This window comes from Peromyscus eremicus, chromosome 8a (genome assembly GCF_949786415.1).
Source record: "Peromyscus eremicus chromosome 8a, PerEre_H2_v1, whole genome shotgun sequence".
Lineage (NCBI taxonomy): Eukaryota > Metazoa > Chordata > Mammalia > Rodentia > Cricetidae > Peromyscus > Peromyscus eremicus.
Genome location: NC_081423.1, coordinates 33,150,031 through 33,156,377, shown reverse-complemented (window position 1 = coordinate 33,156,377; position 6,347 = coordinate 33,150,031).

The following is a 6,347-nucleotide window of genomic DNA, read 5'->3' as shown; positions in this document are numbered from 1 at the left end:
ATGATTTGACTTTCCGTGACAGTCAAATCACTCGTCTTCAGGTATAGCTCAATGGTAGAGTATTTGGCTGACATTGATGAGAGCCTAGATCCTATCCCTAACCACAAAGAAAAATAAAGCATGTGAGGAAGGGAAGAGAAAAGAAGGGAAAGGAGGAAAGAATCTTGAAAAAAATTATTTGAGTAATTGTTAAGTGGAACCTGAACATTGTGAAAATCTGAAATAGATTTTTTTAAAGTCAAATTATAGGACATACCAACAGAAAAGAGTAGTGTGAGAGAGACACCAGGACTGGGTTCGCATCAATGGTGCACTAGAGCCTGTTGTTACACATTCAGGAATGTAGAGGGCCAATGGTACCCTGAAACTGACCGTGCTATCGGGCTAATATTTACATGGTGATAAATTGACGGTCCCTAGGAACCAGGATGTCCTCAGGACTCTACATCCTCCTTCTTTCCTTCTCCCTCTAGTTGTTCCTTATTTTTCAGGATGATTTATATCTGTGCTAGTGGTTCACATAAGTGTTTGGCCATAGGTCAGCTGTATGGTGTCTGCTTGTCCCCTTGCCTCTAGGTCAGCATCCCTGTATGAAGTAGAGATGTGGTTCCTATCCCTCTAATTTTAACAGCTGCTCCTCTGGTGATGGGCACCTGCAGCCTATAGCTACTAGCCAGCCCACTTCCTCATGACTTGTCAGAAAGACAGGAACTTTGGAAAGATCTAGCTCCTGGTCAGGTGAGTCTGAAGTCCTGCTCTCGCACAAACATTCCTGGAACAAGCCAACCTGAGTGCATGGATGCTCAGGTGGACCAGCGTCCTGCACACTTGGGTACCAGGTGCCACCCTGCTGGCAGAGCACAACACAGAAAATCCACACTGTGTCAGCGATTGTTGTGGAATGCTGTCTTCCAGGTATAACAGCCATTTCCATCTTAATCAGAGCGGCTGTGATCACAAGAGGCCAAGGTCACACATGTTGACTTCCCTCATAGAAGGAATTTGGGGGTCTCTTTGTCTACAGAGTGAGTTCCAGGACACAGAGAAACCCTGTCCCGAAAAAAATTACACAAACAGAGAAGATAGGTTTTATAGATTGACACTCTCCAGTGTAGTCTTGACTATATAAATAGTGCAACGCTCACCAGGCTATTAACTTCGTTTGCTCCCAGCCTTCTGGGCAGATAACCAGTTATGCATCCCTCCCTTTAAAAACAAACAAACAAACAAACAAACAAACAAACAAACAAACAACCTGTGTGGTTAACATGCCTGGATCCCCCCCCCCCCATTGCCTATCTGTGAGTACAAGAACCTCCCACAGAGGAAGGGGGAGTGAGGGTCATGAGACCCTGACCTTCCGTTCAGCCATTCTATCTTGCACCTTTCTCCCTGATGTAAGTAATTCTGCCATAGCTGTATGCCATCTTGGGAGATGCTGGAGTTCATAGAGGGTGGAGAGTTAACTTAAGGGGGACTTCAGTTTCATAGCTGTAACTTCATCATCCATGCTCTGGTGAGACTTTAGTGACACTGCTGTTTGGGGGTCACCCACACTCCTCTAACCCTCCACTCATACTTTTTTTGGGAGTGACACATCACTTTCACTCCTTCTGTGAGTGACCCTTCACTCATCCTTCTTCTGTGATCCCTCACTCATACTCCTTCTGTGAGTGACCCCTCACTCATACTCCCTTTGTGAGTGACCCTTCACTCATATTCCTTCTGTGACCCTTCACTCATACTCCCTCTGTGAGTGACCCCTCACTCATACTCCCTCTGTGAGTGACCCCTCACTCATACTCCCTCTGTGAGTGACCTCTCACTCATACTCCTTCTGTGAGTGACCCCTCACTCATACTCCCTTTGTGAGTGACCCCTCACTCATACTCCCTCTGTGAGTGACCCCTCACTCATACTCCCTCTGTGAGTGACCCCTCACTCATACTCCTTCTGTGAGTGACCCCTCACTCATACTCCCTCTGTGAGTGACCCCTCACTCATACTCCTTCTGTGAGTGATCCCTCATTCATACTCCTTCTGTGAGTGATCCCTCATTCATACTCCTTCTGTGAGTGATCCCTCATTCATACTCCTTCTGTGAGTGACCCCTCACTCATACTCCTTCTGTGAGTGACCCCTCACTCATACTCCTTCTGTGAGTGACCCCTCACTCATACTCCTTCTGTGAGTGACCCCTCACTCATACTCCTGTGAGTGACCCTTCACTCATACTCCTTCTGTGAGTGACCCTTTACTCATACTCACTCTGTGAGTGACCCCTTACTCACACTCCTGTAAGCAAGCTCAATAAACTCAATGCTTCACCAAACCAGGCTTGAGTGGAGTTGTTTCTTTGGTTTGTTGTTGGTGCTCATTGCGGTGAAGAAAATTTTGTTTATGCCTTCCCAAGAAAAGTTCAAACAACAGTGATTCCTTCCAAAATTTAATATTACTTAATGAAGAATGGTTAATATGTGAAAAAGCTTTTTAAATGGCACCTGTATGCTCACTACTTGAATTTAGCCCTGTTTATTACCATTTGGTCATAAAGGCTCTATTTTTACATTGCTTTCTTATTTTGCCTGAATTATTAGGTGATAGTCTTAGTCCATTTTCCATCACTATAGAAATACTTGAGAAAGGGTACTTTATAAAGAGAAAGAGTTTATATACCTCATAGTTCCAGGCCAGCAGGAGATCCTGTCTCTAAAAATATATGGTGGCTCTTGAAGACTAACACCTAGTTTTGACCTCTGGCTGTTATATGCACTCACACACATGCATCCACACCCCACACTCAAAGTAGAGAGCTTTCCTGAGGCTTGAAGCTTGTCTCCTGCCCAGGACTACACTCCTCAAAATTTACCAAGAAACATACTGAGTTCTTCAAATACTTATTAACAACACAAATGCCTTGTGTTCTTTTTCTGTCTAAATACCGGAATTATTTAATGATTACTATAACCATCCTAATTTTCATATACCAGAAACCTCAAAAAATGGAAGTGGTCAGACTCCCCTTACCTCTAAGTAGACAGCCTAGAGGAAGGAAGCTGGCATCCTTCCTTTGCTGCCAGAGTCTTTTTAGGGAAGCCATATGGCAGAGTGCATAGAGGGAAGACCTGTCACATTGACCATACCCACAAGCCCAGGGCTCACAGGCCATATTGGACACAGTGGCCTTGGGGTCAGGTGAGATGCCACTGTAAAAAATGTCTATAAACAGATGGGCTGGGATGTAACTCAGTTGGTAGAGTGCTCACCTAGCATTCAGGAAGTCTGAGGCTTGATCACCATCACCTCAAAACTAGGCATGGTGGTGCATGCCTATAATCCCAGCACTTGAGAGGTGGAGGCAAAGGACCAAGAAAGAGGTCAAGGTCTGCAAAGGAAGTTTGAGGTCGGACTGAGCCTGTTGTGTGTTGCAGAGCAGAATTGAATTCTCCAGAGGATACTTGATGAGGAAATCGAAGCTAGAGAAGTAACTTCTTTTCCCAGTAGATGAGGCTAAAGGAGAGGCCAGAGACAACAAACCAAATCCTGGCTGGTCTCAGGGCCCTCCCGCATCTCACCATCAGGTTGGCGCCAGGCTCAAGATTCAGATGAACTCTGTGTTTTCTTGCATTTGGCTCAGTCCAGGAAGCCAGAGACCTGCAACGGAGCTCTGTCCAGGAATTTGAGTGGGTCCTAGGCCTGATCCCTCCCCTGGGATGCTGAGCTGGGATGAGCTGCCAGGGTGGCTGCCCTTTTAGCAGAATCGAAGGTATCACTTTGCCCTTTGTCAAGATCCCTTTGGTTGGAATGATGAATGATTGAGCCACAAAAAGCTGAGAGAGCAAGTAGGTGACGGCCGGCTGGAGCCAGCCTGGATCAGTCCGGCCCTCTTGTCGGACCGTTGGCACTCAGACTGACTTGAAGTGGACATCCTTAGGGTTCTAATGGCTCCTTCACCAGGGGATTTATTGTACCCAAGGGGCCTTCAGCACGAAAATAAGAGAAACAGATTTGGTCAACAGTACAGAAAAAGGATTGTTTGGGTGACCCAGCTGCTCTTCGGCATAAAGAGAAGGTTGTCGGACTGGCCTCAGAAAGGATAGGACACCCCCACCTGAACCTGGGGACCTGAGCAGCTGGATTCTGGGAGCAGCTTCATCAGGAGCCTGTGGCTCAGTCATCAATGTGTTTCTCCAGGTCTTGCCTCAGATTTCTCTATCTGAGCCAGGTGCTCACACCTGGAGTATAGACACACACGACACCTTGACCACCAGCCTTGTCCAGGGAGCATCTGATGGCAGAAAAGTAGCCCCACCAGGGCCACGTGGCTCAACAGGTGTGGGACAAACAATGGCAGCCTTTATCTGATGCAGGCAGATGCTTGCACAGTCTCCCTGATCTCACTTCTTGCCAGGTGAAAGAAGTAGCTGTGGGGCTGTGAGCCTCTCTCTTCAGATGTATCATCCGTCCTGGCTTAGGTGTCACCCCCAAAAACTCATGTGGAAACTTAATCTCCAAAGTCATAAGAGAAAGACGATACTTGGCACATTTGGGAGGTAATTTGGGAGGGGCTCCCGTGATTGCATTGGTAAAGAGAAAGATACCTAAGCTAGCAGGCTTCTGGCTTTCCATGTGACATCCTATGCTGTTTGGGGACTCTGTGGAGTCTCAACCAGCAAGACCCTCCCTAGATACTAAGCTGGTGCAATGGACTTCCTGGTATCCGTAACCAGGCTTTTTAAAATCTGGGGTCTTGAATGGGCAGTAGTAGCTCATGCCTTTAATGCCAGCATTTGGGAGGCAGAGGCCGGTGGATCTCTATGAGTCTGAGGCCAGCCTGTTCTACAGAGCTAGTTCCAGGACAGCCAGAACTACACAGAGAAACTCTGTCTCAAAAAACAAAAAAACAAAAACAAAAACAAAAAAACCAAAAAACACCAAAAACAAACAAAAAACCCTGGTTTCTTGTGATCAAACTCAAGCCCTTGTGCTTGCATGACAAGCATTTTACTTAGTCACCTCCTTAGTCTCTGATTTTAGTTTTTTGAAACAGGATCTCTTGTAGCTGAGGCTGGCTTTGAATTTGCAATGTAGTCAAAGCTGATCCTGAACCTGTTCCTCCTGCATCTACCTCCCACATGCTAGAATTACAAATTTGCGCCTTCACATAGGGCTACAAACTATTCTTTGTAAATTTCCCAGTGTGTAGTATTCGGTTATAGCATCAGGAATGATACTAAGACATCATCCAGGAAGGGACCACTTCATTTCCAGGTCGCTTATGGTCAGTGGAGAGTCTGATACTTGGGACCACAAAGCTCTTTCATAACAGGCAGCCTGTAGATTTGGGAGGGACAGGATGAGCTGCCAGCCCCAGCTGATGCCAGAGTCCAGGCTGCCACCAAACCAACATTCCAACACAAGAACAAACAAACAAACTCAGTGCACAAGCATGTTGATTACAGCATTTGCTATAGGGACAAAAAGTTGGAAATAAGATCATTTGTCTGTTAGGAAAATTATGGTGCAACAAATTTGAGGATGATTAGAGGCTATTAATACATCATGAAGCTGGAGCAACATGGAGAGCGCTTCTGATATTCTGGTGAGTGCAAGAGGAGAATGCAAAATATCTGGTCGACACTGTGTAGGGTAAGTCCACATGTATGAACAGGCACTGGAAGGGAACCAGCAAACAAAAACAGTTGGGCTTATTTGGGAGGGTTGTAGGTGACTTTTTAGTTGCCTTGTTTTCCTTTTCTCAAAATATATTCCGTTTTGCAATGGTAAAAGGTGATCTTCTGATGACTTATCAAGAGACATCAAGGAACCTATGAGAATAGTCAGATTGCAGAAGGAAGCAGAACCAAAGGTAGGGAGACTAGATGGCTATTGATAAAGACTGAGGCTGTCAGAGTTGGGTAGTGGCCCCAAGTGACATCCTCCTCCATAGACCTGTATTATAGTCTGCTAGGCCACTCTAAGAAGCTCCTCTAAATTGGATGGCCTAAATGACAAATGTTTTATCTTTGTGTGTGTACATGAGTCTGAATATATGCATGCCTCAGACACAAGGGTCAGAGGACAACCTCAGATGTTGGTCCTTGTAATCCATATTAGTCAGAGTTCTCTAAATATTTATTTTTATACGTATTAGTGCTTGGCTTCATGTATGCCTGTGAATGTGTGTGCCTGGTGTCTAAGTAGGCCAGAAAAGAGTGTTGGGTCCCCTGGAACTGGAGTAACAGATGGTTGTGAACCACCATATAGGTGCTTGGGGTTGAACCTGGGTCTGCTCGAACAGCAGCCAGAACTTTTAATCACTGTGCCATCTCTCCAGCTCCAATTGG